The sequence below is a fragment of the Podarcis erhardii genome (genome assembly GCF_964252035.2).
Source record: "Podarcis erhardii genome assembly, chromosome: 16".
Lineage (NCBI taxonomy): Eukaryota > Metazoa > Chordata > Lepidosauria > Squamata > Lacertidae > Podarcis > Podarcis erhardii.
The window spans coordinates 6,285,658-6,301,557 of NC_138514.1; the positions used below are offsets into that span (position 1 = coordinate 6,285,658).

Consider the following 15,900-nt stretch of genomic DNA (forward strand, 5'->3'; position numbering starts at 1 on the left):
TTCCAGTTAAGCCAATGGGTAGAAAGCTTCAACCATTTAATCTTCAAAACATCCCTATGAGGTAGATTAGGCCCTGAGATGGTAACTGGCCTCAGGTCATACCATTAGCTTCATGGATGAGTGGGACTTGAATCTGGATCCTCCTCATAGCCTTAACCATAGCCTCTAACCACTACACCAAACTGCCTCTGCTTTTACAATGCAAGTTGTACCCCCCCCCCATGCCTACAGCTTTGGGTCAATTTTGCATTTGCCAGTCTTATACTGATGAGTCACCAGACAAGTGATATTCAGCAGCTGATACTTTCAGATGTAGTGCAAGTTTTGAATATGGATCGGAGCTGGAAATAGCTCTTGCACAGTTAGAAGTATATGAACAATTGCTCATTCGCAAATGCTGCTACCATTTTCGGAAATACATTATTGGGTGTTCTATAGATAGGAGAGCAGACCAGTAATGTGTTTAAACTTCCCTTGGAAGCCAGAAAATTGTCTCAGTTAAAACAAGGCAAAAGTGGGTCAGGTCTCACATTGGCCTGTTCGCTTCAGGCTTTTTCCTGTACAAATGAGGTTGGGGCAAGTTCAGAGGTGATGTCTTGCTGAATCCCCTGCAGAACATTTTATGAACTAGCAACAGGGACAGCCCACCCAAGAGGGAAAGTGAGGCAGCGGATTCGGCCTCCAAGGAATTCATTTCCCGCTGCTGCTGCTAAACAGTGCCAGATTTATGTATACATAAACAAGCTTTAGCTTAGGGCCCCACTCTCTTGGAGGCCCCCTGAAAATTTAAAGGAAAAGAAAACTGGATGTACATTTCCAAAATATAAGATAAAAAACAAATAAAATAAAACCTGCATACAGCAACAGTGTTTTAATGTACTTCTTAATTGTATTTCCGTTCAACAATTACTCTGATAAAATACATATTTTGTTATGTGCAAATGGCTTTAGATACCTATTAGGTCCATAAATTACCATATAGCATATATTCAACACAAAAAACAGAGACAATTTGTTGTTGACAAAGGACAGCTGGACATATAAAGGGTCCCATTATCTTCAGTAGCATAGGACCTCATCAAACCTAAATCCAGCCCTGCTGCTAAGACACACTCCTTGGAGCTGGGCTCCCCAAACTAAGGCCCACGGGCCAGATAAGGCCCAAGGGACTCATTTATCCAGCCTGTGGCGATCCCTGCCGCCCGCTCCTACTGGCGCTGTGCTGCGCAGCTGCCCACTTTTGGGTCAGAGGAGCACCGGAAATAGCTTGTGCACATGCGCAAGCATTATTTGCACATGTGGAAGTGTTATTTGCGCATGTGGAAGCATTATTTGCACATGCGCAAGCATTATTTCCGGTGCACATCCGGGTCGGAGGAGGCCCATGCTCATGTGCACAAGCTATTTCCGGTGCTCTTCTGACCCAGAAGTGTGCCGGAAATAGCGCGTGAGCATGTGTATGGGCATGCGCTCCCCTACCCTCTGGCCCACCACATGATCGGCACTGGAGACACCGCCCGAGGCGCGGTAACCTTGCTGACCCCTGCCTTGGAGGCTGGCTCTGCTGTCACCTCAACAGCCCCAGCCCATAGCTGTCTCTTTTCTTGCGAGGAATCCTATTCGGAATAAGGGAATATCCCTTAAAAAAAGGGAAACATTGACAGCTATGCCCCAGCCATGCTGCCTTTACAGTAGCCTCTAGAAGAATAGGAGGTGCTGCTGGGCATCTGCTACCCCTAGGGAGGAAATGCCAGGGGTTGCCCTCTGGAATGTCCTGTGCTCTGCACCCACCTGCCATGATTCAGAGCGCTTCCCCAATGGCCTTTGATTCCCATTTCAACCTTCAGGTAAGATTGATTTGATTCCCCCCTTGTTCCTGATGTAGATCTTTCCTACCCCTTCTTCCCTAGCTGGTGGGGGAAGGCACCATTTTGTGGTTTGCCTCAGGTTCCGAATGTATCAAGTCAACCCTGACTAGCAAGATGCATGTTCAGTGCTGTGCAAAAAGAAAACTTCCCTTCAATTCCCTAATTCTTTTTCTTTGCCTGTGATAAAGGCAACCAGTGTTCTGTCTATGTTTTTCTTTCCACTAAATATTTCACCAACACTGCAGCTTCCCTGGGTGTCTGTAACTTCCTGGCAGGACTTACCTCATGCTGTCTGTTATGTACTGAAGTTCTCACCCTGGGCCAACAGGGGGATACTGTAGATAGTTATGCAAATAAGGGATCGAAAGTGACGTTCAGTGACTGGATAGTTTTAGAAAATTGTTACAGTTACATTGTACTGGAGCTCTATATAAGCAGGCTGACTGAACCCTTCAGTTCAGTTCTGTCCTGGCCTGTGAATAAACAAGAGCTGTTTGAAGAATCGCTGTATCGTCTGATATGTTCACCCACAACTTAACACTGTCTACCCCTGGGTTTTAACTGGGGAGGGTAACTATGGAGATTGGTGCACATAAAAGTTTTATTTTCAAGGGAAGTCCTTCCTTTTACCTATAAAAATAATTCTACACAATTCCTTTCAAAGTAAAAAAAGTCTCCTCACAAACAACACTTGTCAAATAGGCAGTAGGCAAGCCCTGTCCGCCCTTCCTTCTGCATTTACAGGAATGTCTAGCCAAGAATTCAGGAGATTTGAGGGTGTGTGGCACCTGGGAAGGCTGCAGAGTGCATACCAGCAGAGAGATGCTTTGCAGGATGAAAGAAAGGATATTCACAAACATCTCTTGGCCACCTGAAAAGTCAGGTGAATGCATCAGAAATTCTGCTTGAGCATTTCTCTCCTGCCTGGCCATTTGATTATCTCCTTCTAATCACTATAGAAAGTGTCCTTTCATACTGCATCACGGTGTGGTACACTGGTTTGACATCAACTGATAGGAAGTGCCTATAGAGGGTGGTGAATACAGCACAAGATATTATGGGCTGTCCCGTGAATCCGCTGGATGAAATAGCAGAAGAACGTTGCCTCGGGAGAGTGAGGAAAATTCTCAGGGATGATTCACACCCTGGCTGGCACTTTCTTGATCTCCTGCCTTCAGGCAGAAGATATAGAAGCATGATTAGTCGCACCAACAGGGTAAAGAACAGCTTCTATCCGTGGGCTGTTAGGGTGCTGAATGAAAAGATAACAACAGGGCAACTGACTTTTGGGTTTGGTGGGTGTGCGTCAGTAAAAGAGGGGAATTAAGACTAAGAGAGCTGAGTGGGGGGTGCTCGTGTAATCCCACTGCATACAAGTTGTACAAGTGATAATAAATTATTTCAATTTAAGAATGCAGTTTCTTTTCTTGTTACTTGATGGAAAATGCTCACGGGGGGGGGGCGGGCAGGAAAACACAAATATTTTTTCTCATAGAAGTAATGCATGTTATGGAAAGGGGCAGGTATTGTGGGATCCCTGGGAAGTCCCATTTAGTGTCAGGGCTGGGCAGCAATCTTAGGTGAGTCAAGAGTGGGAACCCGTTAAGTCACAAGACAAGCCAGTAGTTGGTACTGAAGATCAAGTCAGAACCAAAGAGCAATGAAAGGTACAGAGCTCATGTCACTATTTTAGATGAATTCAATTACACACCAGTAAATTTAGGTTTGTGCCATGAATGTGGATGAAAGTGCTTTTGCACTTTTGAACAACATACCCACTTAAAGATAAATTAAGGCTGCCAACATCTGTGGTTCCTGCGAGTCGGCCAAATGTCCAGAAAAACCTGGATGTATGGCAACTCATTGGGGAAGTGTGTATTTTCCTGTAAATAAAAAATAAAAAAATTCTTGGCTCAACAATTTTGGCCCAAAAATAAAAATAAAAGCAATCTTAGATAAATAAACATAAAAACAGCCTTTTTTGGTAAGGAAAGTGAGAGGGAAATGCAGTAGAAAGAGCAGGATAAAGATTTTTTTGACAGAAAGTCATTTAAACCTCTGTGCAAGGATGATATTGCTGCTGCTGCCTCTCTCCATGGCATCTTCTAGGTCAGTGGCCTTTTATTGGCAGCAAATATTATTTATTGGTAATCTATAGGCAATCTTTACTATAATGAAAGAATGATGGACAAAAACAAAGAGAAAAACAATGAAGGTAAATTTTCTTGCAGAAATACATATGAATGTGTTTGAGATATTCTCCACTCTGAAAATTATAATTGCACTGCAAACCGACAAGGGATCATAATCACCATTAGGTGTCATAGACCCTTATTAAGTGACACAGCAATTAAAATTGATAATTGCAACAGTATATCTATAGGCCTTTAGTCACATCATTTTAATTATTTTAAGAGATGGAGGCTGCTGATTACACTGAGGTTACAAAAAGCTTGTGTCTTTAATTACCTGAGCACTGGCCCTGGAAACTGATGTCCAAAGGAAAACATTAATTTTCGTTTCAGATTTGGAAGAGAGAGGAGAGATCACTTCTTGGATGATTCACACCAAACACTACAAAAGAGAAGCAGGGGGAACAATTGGAAAGGTCCATCAATAGCTATTAGCTACCACAGCTAAAAACAGAACTTCTATAGATAGAATAAAGGTCTCTTTTGGAGTGTGGGAGGCTGGATGCTGCTACCAGCCTGCTGTGCACTGGGTCCCTTGCCTGGAGCATTAGTTATGAATGAATGACAGAAACAGAGAACTGGGATAATGGGTGTCCTTCTGGGGGCTCACTCAGAATGGCAACTCGTGTTTTTCAAACTAATGTTACATCCTGTTTTTGTGGCACAGCAGCTGTGCAGAAACACTCCTGTGCTCAGATGATCACGTCTCCTCAGTTATTTGTAAAGCATTGATTACGTGGCAGGATAGCACAGGAAGAAAAGAAGGTGGTACATTTCAGGTCACCTAGCTCAGGGGCAGTCAATGCATGTAGCATCACAGAAGAGAACTGTATCATGAGGAGACAGGATGGCTCTGTCATCAGTTCTCCCTTGAAGGCCTAAAACGCCCAGACCTCGCACTGCTTGCTATTAATATCCCATACTTGTAGGAGTTAATGTGAATCTGTATATTCAAGCATTTATTCAATAGAAAACAGCAGTATGTCACATGGTTGGTAAAGTATGAGAAACAATACACTAGCTGGGAAGATCAAAGTTTGAAACCAGCTGGCCAGTTATCCTTCATAGATAAGGCATCAGTTTGGCTCACGCTGTTGCTTTCGGTTCAAAGCCATGAGAATACCGTATTTTTCGCTCTATAAGAAGCACAGACCACAAGACGCACCTAGTTTTTGGAGGAGGAAAATAAGAAAAAAAATATTCTGAATCTCAGAAGCCAGAACAGCAAGAGGGATCGCTGTGCAGTGAAAGCAGCAATCCCTCTTGCTGTTCTGGCTTCTGGGATAGCTGCGCAGCCTGCATTCACGCCATAAGATGCACATACATTTCCCCTTACTTTTTAGGAGGGGAAAAGTGAGTCTTATAGAGCAAAAAATACTGTACTTACAGTAGACCTCCCTTTCCCCCAGAAATGCATAGGGAATGTTACAGTGATGTATAGTCCATGTGGATGCGACAAATGTGCCAGGCAGGCTTGTCAGCATAGTGCAACGCTATATAACAGGGGGCCAGGGAGCTAGAGGAGAAAACACACCTCCAGCCAGCTGGAGGCAAGACCCAGAGCTGAGGGACCATGCCCTTTGCTGTCCAAGAGTCTAAACAATTGAAGCACCATGAGCAGCAGGGCCTTGCTTGACAGCCTGTTGCTTGGCTTGTAAGCTAAGCTGGCACAGTGTGCTGTTTCATGCATTTATAGAAGCCAGGTCTAGTAATTGCGGTTTCCTAACGGCTAGCTTTGCGCCAGCCGCACTGGGCAGCTTCCAACATATCTAATAATAATAATAAAACAATAAATAGACAATCAAAACTTCACTATACAGGGCTGCCTTCAGATGTCCTCTAAAGGTTTTTAAGTTATCTCCTTTTCTTGGGGCTTGCATAACTCCATACCCTCCAACATTTCTCCGATGAAAATAGGGATGTCCTAAGGAAAAGCGGGATATTCCAGGATCAAATCAGAAACTGGGATGGCTTCTGTAAATCTGGGATTGTCCCTGGAAAATAGGGGCACTTGGAGGTTTGAGATACAACTTTCATTGACCCTGCATTGCACCTCCTGGAGAGTTTTTGCCTGGTTGAGCCTGCATTCTTGAACTCTGATAATGCCTTTTGGTTTCCTGAATAGAGGCCAGAGAGTGGTGAGCAGGCATCTGTAGAAGCTAGCCAGCTGAACCAAGGTAAGATTTACATGCATTGCTCTGTCCACTTTGGCCTCTGACACCAGCCACTACTGGCAAGCCCAGAAGGGAATGTCGCCTTCAGGCTGAAAAATGGTTCTCTGTCCCTATCTATATAATCTCTTTTTGTCGGAAAATTCCATAAATCACTGCAGGAAAGGGTGAAATGAAAACCAATGCATGCCATTTTCTCTGCTCAGAGATGGCTATGGAATATTTAGGGCTGGGCTAAGTTTTGAATGCGCAGGCCCATTTCCAAGAAGGAGGATGAATATGAATCTAATGACTGACATAGCTAAGTTAAGATCAGATGCCAGCACAAGTTGTCACCATGGCAATAAGAACCATTGCCTTTGGCTTGCCTTAAACATGGGATTGACGTGAATCACACCATCATCAGCAGTCTTGTATGGCTCCTACCATGTGGCTGCCAAGTGCAGAACTGAGACGGGGGGGGGGGGGATGTCACCCAGCCTTAGCTGTTCAGACTTCCACTGAGCATCTCTCTTGTCCTGGGCTCTCCTTTCATCCCAAAGTGAGAAGCTAATAAATGTCACCATGTCCAAGTTTAAGCTGATGAGTTCACTAAGGAAGTAAAATGCCAGGTATTGCTCATGGTACTGTCAATTAGCCCACAATATTGTGGGCTTAAGAAAAAAAGTGCTTAGAACAGATATAGATCTATTTTATCTTCTTTCTTGATTTTGTCAAGGAAGGCCTTGGAGAAAGAGTCCTCCAGAAATTGTAGCTCCAAGGGGGAGGTGGATTTCCAAACTGGTCTGTCCCGTGAGGGTTCATCAGCACATGAGCCTCTGCCACCAAACTCTGATGGCAAAAAACTCTTTAGGAGACCAAGTGAACCTTGATGAGAGATCACCGCAGCTGTAATACACTTGACCACTTCATTAGAAACAGCAAAACAAACCATGGTGCTGGGTTCATATGTGATGCCAAACCACAATTGAAGCAGACCAGCTATTAATGCGGAGTCAAGTCACAGTAATATACCATAACCATTGTGGTCTCCAACTCCTGTTATGCAGCAGATCTGCCTGCCACTGTCAGTTCTCCTGAGAAAGGCATTCACCACCCTAAAATGTTTCCAAACATTCTAGAGATTCCATCATGAATAAGCCATCTCCTAACAACTTGCTACCATATTGGTTACTGTGGCCATTAATAGACAGTAACATTTTTATCCAATGTCCAAACTCTAATGAAGGCCAAACAAACCGTGGTGTTGGGCTCAGACATAATGCCAAACCATAGTTGAAACAAATCAAGCTAACAGCAGACCATGGTTTGTTAGGAGTAAACTAAAGAAACTGCTGGGCATGGTTCAAATATAACACTGGCCATGGCATTATGTGCAAACAAGGCCAGTAATAGAGCAGATGGGTTCACAGGTGCAGTACAAAACATCTCTTGTCTTCATTCTTATAGGACTTTTTAAAGCTGAAACCTGCCTATCTCACATCAACAGACAGTTAGCATTAGACCAAACAGAAAGGAAACAAAGAATGCCAACTATCTGAAAGACATTCTTCTCCCAGAAGCCTTTTCCTTTCACACACAAATCCTGCCTGGGCCTGTGGTCTTGACTGGAAATCAGCGATAACTTCCCCTACCTCCCAAGGGAGCTGAAACTAGTATGATAGAGGCATTGTGGGATGTAGTAGGCAAGTGCCCTATTGGACCTGGTGGATTGCAGATTTGTGCAGTACTTCTGAAAGTTTGCAAAGCCCGTCTGATCAAAGAAAACAGTAGGGCAAAAATGTGTGTGTATACACATCCTGGGCAACAGTAACTCCAATCATATATCATAACATTTTTTTTACTATAACATTTTTAAAGAAGCTATGGTCTAGTCAGCAGTCACTTTGAAGCTTGCTTTGGGGCTGAAACTTCAGTACTGTTTGAATTTCTGGAATGTTATTATCCACATCCCCCCCCACCCCCCTTTTCTTTACTGTGTGTGTGATTGTAACTGCCTTTAAGCCAACTCAAATTCCATACTGCATGCTAAAATTGTCCTTTTGGAACTTGAAAAGGATTTCATTCCTTACGCTGCAAGATTCAAGCAGCCTGGTCTGGAGGATTGGTATCTGCAGGGCCTGCAAATCTCAGTTCTTTTCTAAACCCTGCTTTGTGAGATGTGCAGCATGCCACCAGAAGGGCCAGTTCAGGGTTGGTGGGGAGGGGGGAATGTATGCTGAGGTAAAAAGAACGCCAGGTTTGCATAAAATGTGCCAGATTTGCATAAAATGTGCATAACAGTGTTAACTCTGGATGCAAACGGGATCTGTTCCGGAGCCCCGTTCACATCCTGAAGCAAGCGTAACATGCGACTGCACATCTGCGGGTTGCATTTTGCCGCTTCCGCCCACGTGCGTGATGTCATTTTGAGCGCCTGGACATGCACGAGCGGCGAAACCCGGAAGTAAAGCATTCCGTTATGTCCGAGTCACCACGGAGCTCAACCCGAAAACGCTCAACCTGAAGCGTATTCATCCCGAGGTAGGACTGTACGTTAATCGATATGTACAGATGCAAATTTAGAACTACGACCTCACTGCAGTGGGGAAGACGATGGCCAGGTGGCCTGTGGCACTGCTCAGTATGATGTCCAGGTGCTAAATGCTGAGGGACAACTTCAAGGTCCCTCCTGCTCTTTGTTCTTAGGGGTCTTTATTTTTAAGCCAGACTTTGCCCTTCAAGCAAAGGACAGCCTTTGATAAATAGTACACATGAACACACAACTAAAGACCCCTCTCTTCCAGAAAGCTGCTTCCCACAGAGGCTGACGTGATGCCTCTTGGAGGTCCACAAGTGGGACACAAAGGGAGCAATCTCTCCTCCTATTTCCCTCCCTGCAACTGATATTTCATGGCACACTGAGGTGTTGTGTTGCATCCTCGTAAATACCCTGATGGTACTCCTGGTTTTGCACGTGTTAGTTACTGAACGAATTGCTGCTGTATAATACTAGATAAGAATCACCTGCTCCTATGGAGAAGGTACCATTGATGCAGGTGTAAACAAGGAGCAAAGCACACCTTGTGTTCATTAGGGTTTGTTTAAGCGTGGGGTACCTGGAGGGGGGGGGGATTTGTGCAGTTGGAAAATCTGCTTTTTAAAAACCCAGTGGCTTGCCACTTCTGTACATCAAAATGCTATTTAGCCACCATGACTAAAAGCCACTGACAGACTCCATGAATTAGTCTAATCTTATTTTAAAGCCATCTGATCAGATCTCCCAGCATTGAATTTCATAAATTTCATAAATTAATTACACCAGATAACCCCAAGGGTTAGTGTATGTGCATGTGTGTATACCTGCTACATATTTTGGAAAGTGCTTTGTCTGTCCATTTGTCTGTTTGTTGTCTGTACATTGGAACACCTCTTCGGATAGGGTCACCAAACTTGGCATGTGGGTTCCTAAGGGGTGGGGGTGGCACTCTTCTTAAAGTTTGAGTTTTGGCTGCCATTTTGAATCAAGATGGTGGATTGAAATGTGACTTTGCCTACTTTTTGGGTCAGCAGCCTCTCCAGATATCATCACCAAACCTGGCATGAGGGTTTCCATTTTGAATCAAGATGGTGGACCAAAACAAGATTTTGGCATGACTTTGCCTGTTTGGGGACACATATATTTGAGGGTGGGGGAGAGCCTTCTAGCCAGCCAGCCATTTCCCCACAACCTGCAACAGGTCTGAGGAGCGTCTGGGCATCCCTATGTTACTGCACTGCAACTATTCCTACCATCCCAGACCGTTGGCAGCGTTGGCTGGGGTTGATGGGAGTTGGAGTCCAACAACGTCCGGAGGAGCACAAGTTCCCCATCTTCCCAGATAGTTCTACAAGGAAGCAATGTTGTGCCTGCTTCATCAGGTTTCCATCATGCAGTGTAAATACTATTCTGGTCATAAGAACACACTTCAGAATGTAAGGGAGAGAGGTTGTGTATGTGGCAATTTTGTCTTCTCTGGGCATGAATGTGCATGGGAGGAGGATGTCCCCAAAAGAGACAGATCTTCTGTGAAAGGGAAAATGATGTGAAATGCTCCAGTTTGACAATGTGTGGGTCATATGGATCAATTGCAATTTCTTTTTTAAAAAAATATTTTATTGGATTTTAACAGTAAAAAAAAATTATAAGACATAGAAGAAAAAAACACAAGAAAGATACAAAAACACAAAAATACAAAAAAACAGAAATGCAAACATTTAACATAGAACAAAACAAAAACAAAAAACAAAACAAAAATCCCTCTTTTTTTAATTTCTCATTTTTGATTAACTTATTTTCCTGACTTCCTCACGCCTCCCTTTTTTGTATTCCATTTAAAGATTGGTTCAGCAAATTCATATCCTGTTAGTTTATCCTTAATTATTTTTCCTCACATATTATAGCTTCAAATTTTCATCTAATGTCAATCCATTCTTACATATTCTTATACCTTATTACTAGAACCCCTTCATTTCATTTCAATGTCATTAACATTCAAAAACTTTACAGTATTTCTGTAAATAGATTTTAAATTTCTTCCAATCTTCTTCCACCAACTCTTCTCCCTGGTCTCGGAATTTCCATGGGGAATTATTATCCTCCATTAGGGACCATCTTGTCAATTTCACATATTCCCATGGAACAGGGGTGGCCAACTCCAAAGAGACTGCGATCTACTCACAGAGTTAAAAACTGGCAGTGCTCTGCCCCCCTTTTAGGGGTTCAGGTCAAAGTTGTTGAAGTTTTTTGGGGGAGGAAGGAGGCCCGGTTTTGGGGGGGAGCCAAAGCTTTATAGCTTCCTTAGGGGGAGCCAGTGATCTACCAGTAGATCAAAATCTACCTGTTGGGCATGCCTGCCACAGAAGAAAAGCAGCAGGTGGATGTGTGGACTGTTATGAAAAATATGTGTATTGTTAACATTCTTTTTTCCAAATTTCACTGCTATACTAACTGGAAGAGATGGGAAGTGTTGGGGTGCTTTGCAGATTACAAAGAGAACAGGTTCTTTCCCTGATGAACTTACAATCTAACATTAAAAACAGAGAAAGGGAAGGCAAGTGGAGACAACACCAAGCATGGGGAAAATGTGCTGAGGATTGGTTGCAGGCCTAGAGCCCCCTCCAGACTGTTCTCCCTCCTGGATATATTCTGCAACACTGATTGATTGATTGATTGATTGATTGATTAAACTTATATCCCTTCCTTTCTGCCAAAGGAGCCCAGGACAGCGAACAACAAGCAAGAATACTCTGTTTAAAAACCACCCATGAAGGAGCGTCCACACCTTCTGAGGTATTCCTTTCCACTGCCAAGCAGTCCTTACCATCGGAAAGTTCTTTCAAATATTTAGTTGGAACCCCCTCTCTTGCATTTTAAATACAGTGGTTTGGGTCTTACGCTCTAGAGCAGGAGAAAACAAGCTTGCTCTCTCTTCCATGTGGCAGCCCTTCAGATATCTGAAGATGGCTCTCATATTGCCTTCAACGGAGTTCCCTGCTATGTACACATAACAGTATCCTCAAGTTTTCATTTTGGCCAATAGGTGGTGGTGGTTTGCTGCTTGTCTCAGGACAAGAGACTTTGAAGGTGCCACTATCTTTACAGATAGGTAGCCGTGTTGGTCTGCCATGGTCAAAACAAAATAAAAAAATTCCTTCCAGTAGCACCTTAAAGACCAACTGAGTTAGTTCTAGGTATGAGCTTTCGTGTGCATGCACACTTCTTCAGATACACTTCTGAAGAAGTGTGCATGCACACGAAAGCTCATACATAGAACTAACTCAGTTGGTCTTTAAGGTGCTACTGGAAGGAATTTTTTTATTTTGTTTTGACCACTATCTTTAGTTTGGCACTTGGGGTCAGTTTGTTAATGAAGTGGGAATAGTGTTAATGCTTTGACAGTGGCAGAAGAAACTATGGGGTGGGATGGCAGAGAGAGGGAGAGAGAGCTTGAAAAAAACATTTGTAAAGAACTATGAAACAGTTCAAACATGCAAAATCACCGGAGATGTTGAAAGTAGGTCTTTCTAAAGATAGAAACAGGGGAACATGCATGCTGTTAGATTATTATTAATGCAATAAATGAGTAAAAGGGGTGTAAAACAGGGTGGAAGGAGTTGCACAATATTTGTCTACATATTTTTTAACTTGCCTAATGCAAAACAATATTGTGATGAGCATGGCACTAGAGTTAGTGCTACAAACCAATTAAGGCAGGGCACATCTTGTGGGAGTGTTGATGCACAGAAATAAGCCAACCCATATGTGTGTATGTGCCTGTGTTTTCTTCCTATGCACATAAAAATGTATGGTTGGCACCACGCTGCCATTGACATAGCTGCCAGAATGCAGCTAACCAACTCCACTGTGATGGAGTTGGCTCAGGTAGCTGAGGCAAGCTATTTAACAAGGGTGGGGGGAGCGCTTCACAGAGCAATTGGGGCAACTGCTCTATGAAGCACCCCCTCCCCATGTAAAATGCAGGGTGGCTCAACAGAGGCTGGGGGGGGCACTTCAGAAAACAACTCTCTAAAATGCTTTCCTTCTCCTATAAAAGGTTGGGAGTGGGTGGAGAGCTGTGAGTGGAGGGGCTTTGGTTGAACCAGGAAGGGATAAGAAAAAGGTGGGTGAGATGTAAAGGAAGGGAGATTTGATCAAGTGTAGAGTAAGGAAGGGTTGGCTAGTTATAGGGGAAGGGGGTTGACAAAGAGATTAGCAGGTAGCCATGTCTGGTGAGCAGAGTGAGCAATGGTGGCAGTCCCTAGTTTTTACACACACACACACACACCCCCACACACCTAGAGACAGTTATCATGCTAATGGTGGAATATATTACATGACATCAAATCACGAGAAAGTGGCCCAGTCTACATAGTAAGACTGACAGTTAAGTCCAGTCGTGAATGACTCTGGGGTTGCGGCGCTCTTCTCACTTTACAGGCCGAGGAAGCCGGCGTTTGTCCACTTCAGCAGACAGTTTTTCTGGGTCATGTGGCCAGCATGACTAAGCCACTTCTGGCAAAGCCAGAGCAGCACATGGAAATGCTGTTTACCTTCTCACCTATTTATCTGCTTGCACTGCAGGCTTTCAAACTGCTAGGTTGGCAGGAGCTGGGACCAAACAACGGGAGCTCACCCCGTTGCGGGGCCTCGAAACGCCAACCTTCCAAACGGCAAGTCCAAGTGGTACAGTGGTTTAAACCCACGTCCCTAGTCTATACAGTACTTGCCCCCAAAGAAGTAGACCATACCAGATAGCCATCAGCCTAGGGATAAACAAGATCTATTCAGAACAGTGAAGCACTGAATTGATGGAATGCCGATTCTAATCTGTGTCATTTGTTGTGCGAATAATGTCACAGAGTTAATCTGGAACAGAAAAGGGATTAAGATATCTTTATACAATGAACAGGAAATAGTCACTGAAAATAAACCTTACCCTTTTCCTATCTTTTAGCCGCCCTGGCTGTGTGAACAAGAGGAATTCTGATCAATGACCTTTAGGTTCAGATATTTATGGGACAGGACAAGCTTTGAATGGAAGAGTGTTGTGGGTCTCCCTCCTACCCTTTAGGAAAGGGAAGTGGCTCCATGGTTGAACTACTGATGTGAATGCAGAAGATCCCAGGTTCAGTCCTGGTAGGAGAACCCTCTATGTCTAAAGTACTAGAGAACAACTGCAAGTCTCCGTAGACCAGAACTGGGGAATCAGAGGTCCTGCAGATGTTGTCGGACTCCCATCAGCCCCAGCCGGCATGGCCAATAGTCAGAGAGGATGAGAGTTGGAGTTCAGCGACACCTGGAGGATGGGAACTGTATTTTGTTTAAACTGTTGAGAATTGTAACTCGGTGATGAGTGGACAAATGTTCTTTAGGAGAATCCATGGGCTGTAAAGGTATACTCTGGATGTGGCCATTAAAAAATGAGTCCAAAAGCAAGGTGGCAACATTCAAATTTTTCCACTTCCAGTATAACGATGTATAAAACGGAGGCTGAGAAAAAACAAAAACTGTCCCTGTTCTTAATAGAGAGCAATGAGTCCCTCTGTTTTCCAATATTCTGGGAAGGGGAGCCAGCTTGGGATGCTCCAAAGGAGGCCACCACTCCAGTTCAGTGAACATTGTGATGCTAAGAGGGACATTACTTCAAGGCCCCAGATGGTGATCCAGTTATCAGGGAGGGGATGGCACAGGAAACGAACACATCCTTCAAAAAGAGGATGACATCAGCATTGATCCCTCAGCCCTTGAAAGCCACTGAGGCTATGAAACTAGAAAGGCCTGCCACCATTTCCTCCTCTCAGTAAATGGCCAATTAAGAGGTCAAGGAACCCTTTGAAAGGGTGAAGCCGGAAGCCAGTAGGAGCCTTGGCAAACCAGAGGATTTTCAAGTGCTGCGTATTTTCAAGGCTACACAAGGTCATCCTCCTATAGGTTTGTTGTGTTCCACAGCAAAGATATTGAGGTGGTGTGCAATATATATATTTTTTATCAGTACTGCAAGGACTGGGCTGTATAGGCAAGAGACTGTGGTCAGGAAGGAGCCATAGGCAAAGCCCATACTGTACCTGGGACTACAGAGTAATTCATAACCAAAGAGCAAACCAGGAGGCAGGTTTGAGTAGCAAACCAGAAATGTTGGGTGGAGTATGTGCTTCTGGCTACCACTTGCTAGTAGTCACAAGTGGGGAAAACTGTTCTGCTTGCAGGTTTCTCTGGTTGCCCGGGGTGTGAAGAGCATGCTGAACTAGATGGAGCATTTGCTTGATCCAGCAGGCTCTTCTGATCTTAGAAGTCAGGCTGAAAGAGTTGAGGATTCAGAAACACACAGGAACTCTGAGGGACTTTGTTGCCCAAGCCAGGCTCAACAGGAAGGCCTCTTCTACCTGTAGTCCTTCTTCTCCAGGATGATCCACTGGTCAGTCCAGGTGGGCAAGGTTAGTCCAGACTCTGAGGGTACTTCACTGCAAAATTGCCACCTGCAGTTCACCGGCTCACCATAAGGAAAAGCTCTCCATAGCTCTGACACATATGCCTTTTATTTTGACTATTAAAGACCTCAGTTGTTATTCATTTCTTTAAAAATGGCATTCTTTTCATAAGTCATTTGTTTAGATGTCAGTTATTTTGTCACTTGTGTTAATTATCTTTGCTGCTGCCTGAGATGACAGTAATTATAGCAGAGCTGTATTCAGCAACTACTCCTTTATTTTGGAATTCTTTTTATTGAAGTCTTCACAATACAATTAAAAGAACAAACTACTGTACTCTACAAGAAATAAAGGGGGGAAAGAAATGGAAGAAAGAAGAAACAGAAAAATAAACTACAAACCCTCTCTCACAATTTTCAGCAACTACTCTTTATGGCTGCCATTTTGTTTTCTAAGAATGCCTTAGATATTGCATCATGCTGTGGCTTTTTGTGGTGGGTAGGAATGGCCGCTACCACAAACAATGGTGGTTTGTGCTGGTGGTTGCCATCCCCCACACCAATGTCCTGCTAGGACTTGCCGATCAGAAGGTTGGTGGTTCAAATCCCCGCAACGGGGTGAGCTCCCATTGCTCGGTCCCTGCTCCTACCCACCTAGCAGTTCAAAAGCATGACAAAGTGCAAGTAGGTACCGTAAATAGGTACCGCTCCAGCGGTAAGG

At 43.9% G+C, this 15,900-nt stretch overlaps 1 long non-coding RNA gene across 1 annotated transcript; it reads left to right on the plus strand.

Annotated features, from left to right (window-relative positions):
* Positions 1–1,360: 1,360 nt before the first annotated feature.
* LOC309331183 lies at positions 1,361–13,885 on the plus strand. Its single transcript, XR_014151756.1, has 3 exons — positions 1,361–1,527; positions 11,466–11,542; positions 13,707–13,885. It is a non-coding gene; the product is annotated as an uncharacterized lncRNA (long non-coding RNA).
* Positions 13,886–15,900: the final 2,015 nt, after the last annotated feature.